Below are 15,679 nucleotides of genomic sequence, written 5' to 3' on the forward strand. Positions count from 1 at the left end.
TCTCCCACATACACACACACACACACACACAGGCATCTCACTCCCATGCTCTCTCTTATACATACATACAGAGACTTCTCAATCTCGTGCTCTCTCTCATAAACACACACACTCAAACACACACAGGCTTCTCTCTCACTCCCATGCTCTCTCTCATATACACACACACTGGCTTCTCACTCCCATGCTCTCTCTCATAAACACACATACACACACACACACAGGCTTCTCACTCCCATGCTCTCTCACATACACACACACACACACACACCCTCACACACACAGGCTTCTCATTCCCATGCTCTCTCTCATACACACACACACACACAGGCTTCTCACTCCCATGCTCTCTCTTATACATACATACATACAGAGACTTCTCACTCTCGTGCTCTCTCTCATACACACACACACACACACACATACATTCACAGGCTTCTCACTACCATGCTCTCTCTTATACATACATACAGAGACTTCTCACTCTCGTGCTCTCTCTCATAAACACACACACTCACACACACAGGCTTCTCATTCCCATGCTCTCTCTTATATACACACACACACAGGCATCTCACTCCCATGCTCTGTCTTATACATACATACAGAGACTTCTCAATCTCGTGCTCTCTCTCATAAACACACACACACTGAAACACACACAGGCTTCTCACTCCCATGCTCTCTCTCATACACACACATACACACACACACAGGCTTCTCACTCCCATGCTCTCTCACATACACATACACACACACACACACATACATACACAGGCTTCTCACTCCCATGCTGTCTCTCATACACACACCCACACAGGCTTCTCACTCCCATGCTCTCTCTCATACATACACACATACACACACACACACACACACACAGGCTTCTCACTCCCATGCTCTCTCTCATACACACACACACACACAGGCTTCTCACTCCCATGCTCTCTCTTATACATACATTCAGAGACTTCTCACTCTCGTGCTCTCTCTCATACATACATACACACACACATACCGACACACCGGCTTTTCACTCCTATATTCTTTCACACACATGCACACACAGATGCTTCTCAGTCCCATTCTGTCTCTCTCTCATACACACCCACACACACACACACACTATCAGGGCCTCTCCCTCTCTTCTGGGCCTCCTTGCTGTAAGGCTTCTTCTCTGGCCATGCGTGTTGAGCTCCGCGATGGCACTGTGATGGTCAGGCCTCTCTTCTTGGGTCACGTGGGGTTAGTACTGCGACGGCCCTGTGACAGTTGGGCCTCTTCTCGGGCCGCGTGGGATGAGCTCCGTGACGGCCCTGCGATGGTTGGGCCTCTTCTCAGGCGTCTGGCTGCACAGGATGTGCTCTGCAACAGCCCTTTGACGATAGGGCCTCTCTTCTTGGGCCATGCAGGATGAGCTCCGCGACTGCTCTGTGATAATCAGGGTTCTTCTCAGGCGTAGGGCCACGTGGGATGAGCTCCACGATGGCCCTGTGACAGTCGGGCCTCTTCTTGGGCGTTGGGTCACACGGGATAAGCTCCACTACGGCCCTTCTACGGTCGGGCCTCAGGCCATGTGGGATGAACTCTGCGACGGCCCTGCTATGGTCAGGGCTCTCCTCAGACCTTGTGGGATGAGCTCTGCAATGGCCCTGTGGTGATTGGGGCTCTTCTCAGGGGTCGTGCCATGCGGGATGAGCCCTGTGAAGGCCCTGCGAAGGTCAGGTCAAGCCTCGGGCCGCATGGGATGAGTTTCGCGATGGCCCTGTATCGGGCTTCTCTTATCAGGTGCCAGGTAACTCTGAGTGTGTGGGCCGGAACACAAAGTGGGTGGGCCACGGCCCACCTATGCCTACCCATGGCTACGCCACTGAGTTGTGGGCAGAATGAAGGGAAGGTCTTCCCTGGTAATCGGACAGAAGCAGTGCAGCTGAGCCTCTGGGCCCAAGGCAGACAGAAAACAGTTTCCGAGTTTGCTTCCCTCCACTTTCTCTTCCTTTCTCTCACTCTCTCTACTTCTCCCTCCCTCTGTCTCTCTTTCCCTCCCTCTCCATCCCAGTGATTTTGTACTTTCTTTCCTTCTGGCTGCTTTTCAGCTGCTGTCTCCTGCTTTTCCCATGCTCTTTCCTTTCTCAGAAGATAGAAATGTGTCGGGTACGGCACCTTTTCTCTTTTTTGCAGGTGTGAGAATCCCCTGGCCTTACAGAAATGTGGCTCCCGTCCTGCCCTGCGGCTCGGCTGGGGCTGTGCTGTGATTCTGACCTGATGACAGAGACAGGCAGGATAAGGGCCGGTGCTTCCATTATTACAGAGGCATTAATCAGACCGTAAGAAGTCCAGCAATGATTTTACCTCTGTTTGACTGACTCATACTGTACCCTTGCACCCACACAAACCCTCCTGCAAGCCATTAACCCCTTCCAGGACGTCACATTTGTGAAGTACTATTCAAAACACTGTAATTCAGAATTAATCACACACTCTTCTACTTACAGAACAGAAAAATACGTGCGCATGTATTGGACATCCAGTAGCAGTCACAAAGAGGAGTTCCATTAGCAGAAGTGTGAAACTTGAGAGCAGTAGCACCAGTCTATTAAGGCTTCAAGCACAGCTATGGTCCATTCATGCATCCTTCATATATATATTCATTATTTAGTTCCTTTAACTCACCTCATGCCTGGGTCAAGTTGGGCTTCTGGCTGAACCTCTTAAAGAGTTTTCTTAGGAAGTTTAAACGGCAATAGCTTCAATCCCCAGCTCAGCACCCCAGCTATTTACTTTTATTTTTCAACGTGCTTGTCATCTTATTCCCCCCTATCTGCCTTATTTCCCCTACGTGACCTTCCTAGACAAAGGCATCCTCCTACAGATCTGTTTCCCCATTAATATTTAAGAGGACAATTTTGAAAGTGATTTATGCAAGTAAAAAGCATTTTATCTGCGATAATCAGCTGTCTGAAAATTGCCCTTCCTCAATGTGGGCAAAGGTTTAAATCTTGTACCTTTAGCCACATTTTTATAAGCTTTTCACTCTGAACTTTCAACCAAGGAGCTGCAGAGCTTGTGCCTTCTCTTTCTGAGATCCAACAGAAAACTAACTGAAAAAAACAGTGACTGCTTATAGTTTCATTTTCACCTAAAATACGATGAAGCCAGTTATTTATTTATTTATTTATTTTAACTTTTATATACCGACATTCCTGTGCAGGATACATATCGCACCGGTTTACATAAGAAACTGAACTTTCGCCTTGGGGCGAGTACAGGGAACATGAGATACTAATAACTTATAACGCATAGCTTGTACAAATAACTGATACTAATAACTTATAACGCATAGCTTGTACAAATAACTGATACTAATAACTTATAACGCATAACTTGTACAAATAACTGATACTAATAACTTATAACGCATAGCTTGTACAAATAACTGATACTAATAACTTATAACGCATAGCTTGTACAAATAACTGATACTAATAACTTATAACGCATAACTTGTACAAATAACTGATACTAATAACTTATAACGCATAGCTTGTACAAATAACTGATACTAATAACTTATATACAAATAACTTGTACAAATAACTGATACTAATAACTTATAACGCATAGCTTGTACAAATAACTGATACTAATAACTTATATACAAATAACTTGTACAAATAACTGATACTAATAACTTATAACGCATAGCTTGTACAAATAACTGATACTAATAACTTATATACAAATAACTTGTACAAATAACTGATACTAATAACTTATAACGCATAGCTTGTACAAATAACTGATACTAATAACTTATATACAAATAACTTGTACAAATAACTGATACTAATAACTTATAACGCATAGCTTGTACAAATAACTGATACTAATAACTTATATACAAATAACTTGTACAAATAACTGATACTAATAACTTATAACGCATAGCTTGTACAAATAACTGATACTAATAACTTATATACAAATAACTTGTACAAATAACTGATACTAATAACTTATAACGCATAGCTTGTACAAATAACTGATACTAATAACTTATATACAAATAACTTGTACAAATAACTGATACTAATAACTTATAACGCATAGCTTGTACAAATAACTGATACTAATAACTTATATACAAATAACTTGTACAAATAACTGATACTAATAACTTATAACGCATAGCTTGTACAAATAACTGATACTAATAACTTATAACAAATAACGTACAAATAACTGATACTAATAACTTATAACGCATAGCTTGTACAAATAACTGATACTAATAACTTATATACAAATAACTTGTACAAATAACTGATACTAATAACTTCTAACGCATAGCTTGTACAAATAACTGATACTAATAACTTATAACAAATAACTTGTAGAAATAACTGATACTAATAACTTATAACAAATAACTTGTACAAATAACTGATACTAATAACTTATAACAAATAACTTGTACAAATAACTGATACTAATAACTTATAACGCATAGCTTGTACAAATAACTGATACTAATAACTTATATACAAATAACTGGTACACATAACTGATACTAATAACTTATAAAGCATAGCTTGTACAAATAACTGATACTAATAACTTATAACAAATAACTTGTACAAATAACTGATACTAATAACTTATATATCTCCACTGTTCAGCTCATCATTTATTTTTAGTTATCTCCACATGAATCCATGTTATTTGACAGCCCACCTGTTTGATTGTTCCACTTGTGGATGCATTAATTCTTTAGCCCATGCATTACTCATAACCAGGCACATAAACATTGGTCCCTGATACCTGTATATCCCAAATTAACACATCATTTATTCTTAGTTATTCTCTACATGTTTCACGTATCATAACGAGTTACTGTTGTCTTTACATATATATTTTATACTATTCTATTTATTATTTATTTTATTTCAAGTTAGTTATTTACACCATTATCTATTTTATTACATGTTATTTACTATATAGATTCTCGTCATTTGATGAGTCACTGTTGTTTATTTAATATTTATTCTCATGTTCTGAAACTCCGTTTATTGTAACGCCTCACCGCGATTGTTTTGTTTTATGTAAACCGACCTGATTTGATATTTGTATCGAGAACGTCGGTATATAAAAATGCTAAATAAATAAATAAATAAATATACAAATAACTTGTACAAATAACTGATACTAATAACTTATAACGCATAGCTTGTACAAATAACTGATACTAATAACTTATATACAAATAACTTGTACAAATAACTGATACTAATAACTTATAACGCATAGCTTGTACAAATAACTGATACTAATAACTTATATACAAATAACTTGTACAAATAACTGATACTAATAACTTATAACGCATAGCTTGTACAAATAACTGATACTAATAACTTATAACAAATAACGTACAAATAACTGATACTAATAACTTCTAACGCATAGCTTGTACAAATAACTGATACTAATAACTTATAACAAATAACTTGTACAAATAACTGATACTAATAACTTATAACAAATAACTTGTAGAAATAACTGATACTAATAACTTATAACGCATAGCTTGTACAAATAACTGATACTAATAACTTATAACAAATAACGTACAAATAACTGATACTAATAACTTCTAACGCATAGCTTGTACAAATAACTGATACTAATAACTTATAACAAATAACTTGTACAAATAACTGATACTAATAACTTAAATAACTTGTACAAATAACTGATACTAATAACTTATAACGCATAACTTGTACAAATAACTGATACTAATAACTTATAACGCATAGCTTGTACAAATAACTGATACTAATAACTTATATACAAATAACTTGTAACATAGTGTGAACAACCTAGGGCTGTACAAGGAGTCACTGCAGATGGAGAGGGATTGGGAATAACAAGTGGAGCTGTCTCCTTGGAGCGAGTACAGAGAAACATGAGGTACAGATAAATTTAAACATGGTGTGAACAACATAGGGCAATAAAAGGAGTCACTTGAATAGAGAGGGCTAGGCTTAACTAGTGGTACTAAAACATGAGTGGCCAGAAAGATACCATGTGGTAAAAGAGCATGATGCAGATGCATTTAAGAACGAATAGCTAGCAGGTTCATGTACCTAAAGGATGATTAATGGCTTGTTGTGTATGCAGGAGACAATTATGTCTCAGAAAAGGCTTGAGTAAAGAGTTTCTTTTTGAAAACTAGCGGGCAGGGTTCATGTCGAAGGTCCGGAGCGAGCGAGTCATGATATATGGCTAGGATAGGCTGGTTGAAAATGTGCTTCAAAATGATAGATCCTCTCCTTCCTTGTCCTAACCCCCAACTGGGTCTACTCTATCTGGCTTGAAGTAAAAAAAAAAGAAAAGAATTGTTTTGCTTTCCCCATAGACTTTAAAGGAACCAAACCGAACCAAAATGTAAAGCAACCCATTCATCACAGTTTCTCATTTGGCTTGAAATGAGTGCACATTGCTAGTAAACAGCAGTGGTATGATTGCATCAGGGTGTTGGCTTGGGTTTTGTTTTTCTGAGAAAAAAAAGTTGAAAATTGCAGGGCCTGATATGGCTTAGTAGCAAAAGATGTGGAGGCCATCATTTTAGCAGATTTGGGGCATGCTCAGGACAATGGTGGGAAAAGGCTTGAAAGGACAGGTAAAAAACTTGGTAGGAGCTGATGTTAGGTTGCTGAAGGGATTTTGGGTATGTATATATCTATATTGGATGCATCTCTGCTGGGTAGACTGGACAGACATTTTGATCTTTATCTGCATCATTTACTATGTTACCATGTTAGGAGTTGGTTTTCCTAATGGCGTTGTTTAGGTCAAGGGGGAAGCAAAATATGTAAACTACATTATCAAATCTGTACACGTATTTTTTCAGCAAAAATCTACTCACAGAAAAAGAAGGTACAAGTGACTGTGCATCCTTTGTACCTGCAACAGTTTTCATAGAGGAAGTTCAGGCAGTCTTTGTACCAATCACATGGACAGGGGCCTGGGTGCTGGCCTAAGGATGGACTTGTAAGAATGACAGCTGAAGGGACTCAGGAGGTTTCACCAGTGGAGGTGGTGAAGGCCAGCACCGGGCTGGATTTTGGGCATGCTTGGGACATGTGTGAAGTGCAGTGGTGGGGAGGGGGGAGAGGTTTGAGAATTCAGGTAACAGACGTGGGGGAGAGCGGTGCTGGTGTTGAGTTCCATATGAGAATTTAGATGTGCATTTACCTAACGCGGAGAAACCTTAACTGGGCAGGCTAGATGGGCCGTTTTGGTTTTTATCTGCCATAATTTACTGTTGTTTGCCATTTCATGATTTTAACCACTGGTTCAGCTGCTCTCTTTCTCCATCCTGTTGCTGGGATGACTTGCCCTGGGTTACACAGGCCACTGTGCTGACTGATGGAGGAAGGGCGAGTCTCCTCTATGGCTGAGACCTGCAGCGCCACAGTGACCAGAAGAGGCTCGAGTGCATTGAGCCCTGATTATATCCCCTCAGTATGCTGGGTAATGCCAGCTCTGAGTGTGTGTGTGTGTATGTGTGTGTGGTGGGGAGGGGAGTAATAGAGCCCCACAAAGTTTGAATTCTCCTTCATAAAATGAAAAAAACACTTCTCTCTCTAATGCTACTGCCCTTCTCAAGCACAAAAAGGTTTTATAAAAGAGTCCCACAGAGACCCAATAATGGATTTTTAATTTTTAATTTGCTGTAGATCCTGCAGGAGAGACTTGATGAGCAGAAATGATTTAGTAACTGCATAAGACTGATGAGCATCTACAGCCTCTCCCTGCTCCTGGCCTGTGTTTCTCTACAGACTGATGCTCACAGGTTGCTCTCCAAGGGCTCTGCCTCCTGCAGGAGCTCTCGACTCCCTGTGATGAATTGCAGGAGGATCTTGCGAGACTGGAAGATTGGGCTTCCAAATGGCAGATGAAATTTAATGCGGACAAGTGCAAAGTGATGCATATAGGGAAAAATAACCCTTGCTGTAGTTACACAACCACCCAGGAAAGAGATCTAGGCGTCATAATGGATAATACATTGAAATTCTCAGCTCAGTGTGCTGTGGCGATCAAAAAAGCAAACAGAATGTTAGGAATTATTAGGAAGGAAATGGCAAATAAAATGGAGGATGTCAAAATGCCTCTGTATCGCTCCATGGTGAGACCACACCTTGAATACTGTGTGCAATTCTGGTCACCGCATCTCAAAAGAATTATTGCTGCACTGGAGAAAGTGCAGAGAAGGGCAACCAAAATGATAAGGGGCATGGAATAGCTGCCCTATGAGGAAAGGCTGAAGAAGTTAGGGCTGTTCAATTTGGAGAAGAGACTACTGAGGGGGGAATATGATAAAAGTCTACAAAATAATGAAAGGATATGAACAAGTTAATGTAAATTGGTTATTTAGTCTCTCACATAATAGAAGGACCAGGTTGCACTCCATGAAGTTAGCAAGTAGCTCATTTAAAACAAATTAAAGAAAATTATTTTTCACTCAGTGCATAATTAAGCTCTGGAATTCATTGCTAGTGGATGTGGTTACAGCAGTCAGTATAACTGGGTTTTAAAAAGGTTTGGATTAGTTCCTAGAGGATAAATCGATAATCTGCTATGATGGTAATTAATAAGCAATAGTAGCTTGTGATTTATCTAATGTTTGGGTACTTGCCAGGTACTTGTGACTTGGATTGGTCACTCTTGGAAATAGGATACTGGGCTTGATGGACCCTTGGTTTGACCCAGTATGGTATATCTTATGTTCTTATGTTCAGTGTTTGATTCCTTCTTCTTTCTGAAGCAAGGTTGTTGCTGCTCTTCAGATATAGTTCTTATTATAGATGTGGTTCTTCAAATGAAGCATGGGTTTCATTGCTGAGCTACAGTTCTTGTTATTGAGGTATTCTTATTTCTGAACTGTGGACTTCCGCATTAAGGTATGGTTCGTTCTCTGAGGTGCAGCTCTATTCTGGGATGACGTTCTGGGCTATAAAGCAGGTGCTTCTGGGCCCTCAGTCTGGCTCCAGTCTCTGAAGGGATTTTGATCCCACAATCTGGCTCTTAATATTGAAGGCTCGGCTTTACAATCAGTGTGACTGCTCTTTGGTAGACAGCAGCACTTCAGCAAAGGTCAAGATGATGTAAAGCCTTGGCTAAAGTCAACTTCTCTGTATGTACCCAGATCAGTCCAGACTCCTCGGTTTATGCATCCTTGCCAGCAGATGGAGACAGAGAAAGTTTAACTGACACTGCCTCATAAACCCCAGTGCCACCTGCAGTTCCTCAGTATTTCTCTGTCTCCAGCAGATGGTGGCTGGTGCATACACCTGCAGTTTCTGGTGGGTTTTTTTGCCTTTTTTTCTTTCTAATTTTCTTAGAAGCCTTCTTCCCAGGGGTCGGGTTCCCGAGGGAAACCCTTCCCTGTTTGGTTGAGGTAGACAAGCTAGAGGTTGGTGACCTTTTTGTATGCTTGATCCTGTTTGATCCATGGGGTGCAAATCTGGTGGTCCAGATCCCTCCCCTTTACGAGGCCACCTCGGTGGTTTTTTTGGGCTCTGGTCAGCTGCTCTTTTTTTTGGGGGGGGGGGCTTTCTTTCTCCTTTCAGTTCAGGCTGAGCTGAAACTGGACAGCTCCTCTCAGCCTTAGGAGATGAGAGTTCCTGTCCCTGCAGTAAAGTTATTAAAAAAAAAAAAAAAGAAAAACCATACCGTTTCATGCAGGAAGCAGCTGGAGCTGCGCAGTGAGTTCTCTGGGCTCTACCGGGTGACCTTTTTGTTCTCGGGAGAGGAGCATTTTAGGGGGGTGATTTCTGGGTTCACGGGGTCTCCTGTTCTGATTGCGTGGTCATGGTCCGCGGCTGGGCCTGCTGCGTGTGCGGCACGGTTCCCACGCACTTAAACCACCTGTCACTTTGCTCGTCGCGCGTCTCCGGTGGTGAAGGGCCTTCCCTGCCCCCCCCCCCCCATATGAAACACTGGCAACTCAGGGCTGCCTCTGCCACATGTTGCTTCTGCCGGGGACAGTTTTTCCCATGTTGGGCCCTCGGTTCAGCTCCTGCAGTCTCTAGGCTAAGTGGTGAATTTCGTGAAAAGCTATCTCAATCCATCACAGACTCTCGAGTACTTGGGAGCTTGTTTCGACACAAATGTGGACAATGTAATCCTGACGGAGTAGAGAGCATACATGTTACTGTTGCGAACGAGGAGGTGCGGTCGCTTACTCAGATTGTGAGCCCTTGGGCCACAGCGCGGCTCAGGGAGGAGCCCCAAGACACACACCGTGGGAGGTGAGAGTGTTCAGGCATGGGCTGGAGCTGGAATAAGGCTGGAACAGGATCAAGATGTGGAACATCAGGAACTGGAACAAGGCAGACTCAGCCCTCCACTGGACCTGCATGTACTGATGAGACCCAGCAACGCAATGCTGGTCTCAAGAGTAGCCCTCTGGCCACTCGGTAGACCTTCCGGATCCACCGCTTGGGAACGATGAGTGCATGAGGCCAGATGGAGGCTGAGGGCAGGAACAAGATGATACATGGAATTTAGGACTTGGAAGACTCAGACGAGGATACGAGGAACTTGGGAAGCCTCAGACAAGGTTTCAGGATACTTGGAAAACTTGGACAAGGTTTCATGGAACTTGGAAGACTCGGACAAGGTTCCAGGATACTTGGAAGACTCAGGCGAGGATTCAAGGTTCAGGCACTAGTATAGGGTGAGTACTGCACCGCAGCGTGCTCTATACAGCCGCCCATGGCTGGTCGCAGACCATGCTGAAGTGAAGCAGGTTCTGGCTTGAGACTTGGGCATAGATGGAAGCAGGCACAAGGTACTCTGAAGATCGGGAACAGGATTCAAAACTCAGGATTCAAGACTCAGGATTCAGGAACAGACCTTGGCTTTAAAAACAAGGGCCTTCTGGAGACTTGCGCTGCAGACGTGAAGGCAGGCCTTGTGCCACGAAGCGCCCTACACAGTCCCCCATGGGCTGGTCACAGAACACAGCAGTGGCACACCAGCCAGAAAGGTAGAAAAGCCGGGAACCTGGAAGTAGGACAAAGAGCCGGAGATGAGGACACCAGGACCAGGACTGGAACAAGGAACATTGGGAACTTCAGAATATGGAACATCAGAAATTCTGGACATGGAACATTGGAACTTCTGGACATGGAACATCAGGACACCAAAGAGACAATGAAGGAGCTCCAATGAAGAACAGGACCAGGAACATCAGGATGAAGGAGACTAGAAACATCTAGGATATCAAACGAAGAGCCATCTAGACAAGAGAAGACCATGGAGGACCTTGACCAGAAGAAGAGAACAGAAAACTGTGAGTCCTGATTTGAAGGTCCTGAGGAGTGAAAGCTGAGCCCTTTTATAGGGCTGGATGAGGAACAGACTGATGAGGTCATCCAGTGTGGCCGTGGGCTTTTCCTGCCACTGGCCCTTTAAATATTGAAGTGAGGTGCGTGTGCGTGCCTATGCAGGACCAAGAAGGTGAAGGAGTCAACGTTGACGGCATCCCTGCCATATTAAGGAGGAGCAATGGCGGCGGCATCAGGGCCGCATGAGCAGGCATCCCAGCGGTGGCACCAGGGCTGCGAAGGTAGATGGATGGCAACGGAGGCTTCCATACCGCATGGAAGAGGAAGTTGGCGGTGGCACTAGGGCCACAAAGAGACGTCCCGGCAGCGGCTCCTGCCGCAAGGAAGAGGAGTGGTAGCGGCGGTCTGGGGCAACTTAGGCCGTATGAAGAAGTCCTGAGGTGTTAGACCAGTGGTCGGGGGGGGGGGGGGGGGGGGGGCAGCCGGAGGTGAGTGAGAGGCTGCTCGCGGGATGGGCTCCGCGAGCAGCATCGTATCAGTTACAAGCACAAGTGCACCGTTTGCTAGCATTGCGGGTGCTCAGGGGCTGGGACTTTTTACAGGTTCTGGGATTGTTGCTTTCGTGCCTATTCTTGCCCTCGCTCCACCCTCTCTACCTTTGTGGCGACTCCCTTCGGCTCTGACGGACAGATGCTGCCGCGGCTTCTCCTTGCCTCTGAGTCCCGGAGTCCCCGGACTGGCTTGACGCTATGGATCCGCCATGTTCCTGATGACGTAAGGGCGCACGCGCTCCAGACTTGTACCGGCAAGTGCGCAAACCTCGGGGGCATCCCCCCGTAGTGATGTCATCTGCTTCCAACATAAAAGGTCTTTGCTTGCAACTACGAATCGAGTTAGCAAGGAGGAATCTTTCTCCACTGCTCTGCCTCTACAAACTTACCTAGGGGTACCCGCTCCTCGGGGGCCCCGCTCTCTCTCTTCTTGATTTCAGATACAGGACGGGATCCAGTACTTGCTCCATGAGGGCCTATGTTCCTGAAGACTCAGAAGACTCCTATTGCCTGGAAGCGATCGCAGACATGAACACTTTGAGTTCTATTACAGATAGGAACCGGTACTCACTCCACGAGGGCCTACGCTCCTAATCCCAAAGACTCCTTTCTGTCTAAGACGTTATCGCAGGTACGGAGATCGTGAGTTATTGCAGATTGCAGATAGGAACCGGTACTCGCTCCATGAGTGCCTATGTTCCTCGACTATCCTAAACTCTCTTCTATTCCAGAAGCCATCTCATACACAGTTAATGTGAGTTACTATTTCAGACTGCTTATAGGAACCAGTACTCGCCTGTGGCTCCTGTTCTTGAATACTGATGACTCTCTGTTGCATAAGAGGACCTTGCAGACATCTACCATTGTGAGTGTATCATCCATTACTGGTTATGTATCCAGCATACCCTGTCTACTCACTACCTATAGTCTCTCTCTACAGCTCAGCAACTCAGAGATCGTGATTCCAGTATCTGAAGGACTTCAGCCCTGCCAAGCACATTAGCTCACTACTGCCACCTCTGGTGGTTCTACTTCCAGTCTAATAAAGAACTATCTGTGTTTGTCTCAATACTCCAGCCTAGCCGGTGGTTCCTCTCAGGATCTCCTCTTGGGGGTGCTGTCATCTGCCATCGGCCCAGGGATTCACCATTTCTACTAAGTGTTCATTCCTTACACTAATAGAGCGGTATTATATCATCTACCACTCTGTGGGAGCCAACCCACATTAGGTCACTATTCTGCCTTCGGAGTATCATCACTGTTACTCCTTCTTCTAGGGAACAGATCCATAACAGATTGCTACTTCAGTACAGAGAATATATTAAGTGCTAACTCCCTAGCGGACCTGTCTCAGATTACTGAACTCCAAAGCAGAATTATAACAGAGTTCTACTCTTTCATTCTACAGGAACCAGCGCATACCAGGTTGCCAACTCTGCCCTCCTGGCGGGGTTAGCCATATCAGACTGCCAACTCTCACCACGGAGGAGCTAGTCGATACAGACTGCTAACTCCGCCCTCCTGGCAGGGTGAGCAATAACAGGGATCCATGGCCACCACTCTTGAATTGATTCCCTGGGCCTTTGCACATATGAGACCATTATAGAGACTGAGCTCTGTTAGCAGAATGGAATCCGCTGTCGGAGGCTTTTCATCAGCCGGTATCGCTCCATGCCCCCACATGGGTCAGTCTCTCTTGATGGCTACAAACTTCCCACCTGTTTCGGGGGGTCAACCTGGAGGTACCAGATTGGATTGTTAACTCTACTGATGCCAGTCTCTCTGGTTGGGGTGCAGTTTGCCAGTGTCAGTCAGCTCAGGGCACTTGGTCGAAGGAGACGAGCTCCTGCTCTATCAATTGCTTGGAAACCAGGGCAGTGAGATTAGTGTTACTAGCTTTTCTGCCGGTGGTTCAAGGTCGCTCAGTGAGGGCCTTGTCAGACAATGCGACAACCATGGCCTACATCAATCGACAGGGCAGAACCAATAGTTGAATGGTAGCACAGGAGGCTCAGGAGTTGATTCTGCACTTGGTCCAGATAGCAGCCTCTCATATTGCAGGAGCTGAGAACGTTCAGGCGGATTTTCTTTATTTTTGTCAAAATATTTTTATTAATATCGGACAGGCAGACAGCAGCGGCACCAAACAGCAGTACCAAAACAGTACATTCCAAACAACAAATAATATAACTCCAAGAATAAAATAGGGAAACCCCTACCGCTGCCCCCCGACACTTTTTATAATGTTGTTATGAATATGGAGCTGAGGGAGTCGATGCTCTAGTGACTCCTTGGCCTCAGGGAGTTCTACTTTATGTATTTCCCCCATGGCCTCTGGTAGGGAAGATCTTGTGCCGGATAGAGAGACACCCAGGAGACATCGTATTGGAGGCTCCGTAGTGGCTGCATCATCCGTGGTTCGTGGATCTCATCAACTTGACAGTTGATGGTCCGATACGGTTCAGCCATCTTCCTTACCTGCTTCATCAGGGCCCCATATTTTCTGATCAGGCAGATGGCTTCTGTCTAGCAGCTTGACTTTTGAAAGGCGGCGTTTGAGGCACAGGGGATACCCCGAGTCAGTTATTACTACCCTTCTTCAAACTAGGTGGATGTCTACATCATTGTCTTACATCCGAGTCTGGAAGGTCTTTGAGGCATGGTGTACAGCTAAGGGTGTTCAGACATTACACTCTTTGGTGTCTCAGATTTTGTCTTTCCTTCAAGATGGTTTGAGCAAAGGCTTAGCTTTTACCTCTCTCTGAGTTCAGGTGGCGGCTCTGGCCTCTTTATATGGGACAACTGATGGGGGAACTTTGTCCTCTCATCCTGATATGGTCAAATTTCTTAGAGGGGTTAAGAATTTGCGCCTTCCAGTGAGGAAGGTTTGTTCATCTTGGAATCTTAATCTTGTCCTTTGAGCATTGTGTGAGCCACCCTTTGAGCTTCTCTGCAGGGCGACTCTTAAGGATTTGATCTTAAAGATTGTTTTCCTGGTAGCCATTTGTTCGACGAGAATAATATCAGAGTTGCAAGCTTTATCTTGTCGTGATCCATTCCTTCAGATTTCAGATTATGGTGTGTCATTGCTGATGGTTCCCTCCTTCCTTCCCAAGGTGGTCTCGTCTTTTCATGTTAATCAGATGGTGGAGCTTCCAGTTTTTCCAGATTTGGATACTTCTACACGTCATGTGCGAAAGCTCAGGTGTTTGATGTCTGGAGGGCCTTGATGAGGGATCTCAACGTGATGAATGACTTTCGGAGATCGGTTCACCTGTTTGTTTTGTGGAGTGGTGCGAAGAAAGGTACCCAGGCTTCCAAGACTACCATTGCAGGGTGGCTCAAGAAGGCTATTGGGTCAACCTATATTCTCAAAGGCCGTCAGGTTCCTGATGGTTTGAGGGTTCATTCTACTAGGTCGCAAGTGGTAAAATTTGTAAAGCGGCAACTTGGAAGTCGCTGCATACTTTTTTGAGACATTATCACCTAGACGTTCGGGATCCAGAGGCTTGCTCTTTTGGCGAGAGTGTTTTGTGAGCAGGACTCTCCAGGTCCCTCCCTGAGTAAGGAGCTTTGCTACATCCCAGGAGTCTGGACTGATCCGGGTACATACAGGGAAAGGAAAATTGGTTCTTACCTGCTAATTTTCGTTCCTGTAGTACCATGGATCAGTCCAGAACACGCCCATTTTAAGGGGTGGAGAGTAATTTGCTTGACTCTGATTGCTTCCAGTACTGTACGAATTTTTTTTTTTTAATGTTCTAAAGA

The 15,679-nt window shown here is 44.2% G+C and overlaps 1 protein-coding gene across 1 annotated transcript in view; it reads left to right on the forward strand.

Moving 5' to 3' along the window:
* CPNE7 (copine 7) overlaps nucleotides 1-15,679 on the forward strand; it is a 142,008-nt gene that overhangs the window by 104,305 nt on the left and 22,024 nt on the right. The window lies entirely within an intron of this gene.

The sequence above is a fragment of the Rhinatrema bivittatum genome, chromosome 7 (genome assembly GCF_901001135.1).
Source record: "Rhinatrema bivittatum chromosome 7, aRhiBiv1.1, whole genome shotgun sequence".
NCBI lineage: Eukaryota > Metazoa > Chordata > Amphibia > Gymnophiona > Rhinatrematidae > Rhinatrema > Rhinatrema bivittatum.